Genomic DNA, 697 nt, shown 5'->3' with positions numbered 1-697 from the left:
TATATAATAATAATAATAGTACAATATGATCAAGTGATTAAACAAATTGTTTTATCACTTGACTGCACTGCACATTCTCTCAAAGCATTCATTCTGCAACTATTCGTTCCTCACCATAATATTTACAGGTCACATAATCTTCACTAGTACTTCTGAATAATTAAACAAGTGAACAAAATATACACCTATACGCACAATTGTATCCATTCACTGTTGCTTTATTCGTCTTATCTTTCCGTTTTAAGTCATAGCATCGTACATTTAAATAAATCTAATCTTTTTAAATCTGTTGAAATCACCTCCCTTCATAGTTCTTTAATACTTTTCTTTATTATTAGATATATTCAGGATAGCTGCCTCACTGATACAGTGAGGTACAGCACTGTCTATTTAAAACGTGACTTAGTGTATCTTTTCCTTTTCTTTACACTACACATTATGTTTAATCATTTATTCGTGTATGTGTGTGTGTACGTGTTCGTGTGTGTCCGTGTGTACATATATAACACAAACAACTGCTTTAAAGCATATAACACTTGTTTTTATCATGTGTGGCAAAATACTTAAATCGTTTTGTAAGAATATTTCTTAGAACAAAATGATCTAGAATGGAATATATAAATCTATGTTACCTCTCAAAATCACAATCTTTGGCAAATACATATTTTTAAGAAAACATTACATACGTGTGTTTATA

This window comes from Ceratina calcarata, unplaced genomic scaffold (genome assembly GCF_001652005.2).
Source record: "Ceratina calcarata isolate Rehan_Ccalc_2016 unplaced genomic scaffold, ASM165200v1 scaffold27, whole genome shotgun sequence".
Classification (NCBI taxonomy): domain Eukaryota; kingdom Metazoa; phylum Arthropoda; class Insecta; order Hymenoptera; family Apidae; genus Ceratina; species Ceratina calcarata.
This window is presented reverse-complemented; position numbering follows the sequence as displayed.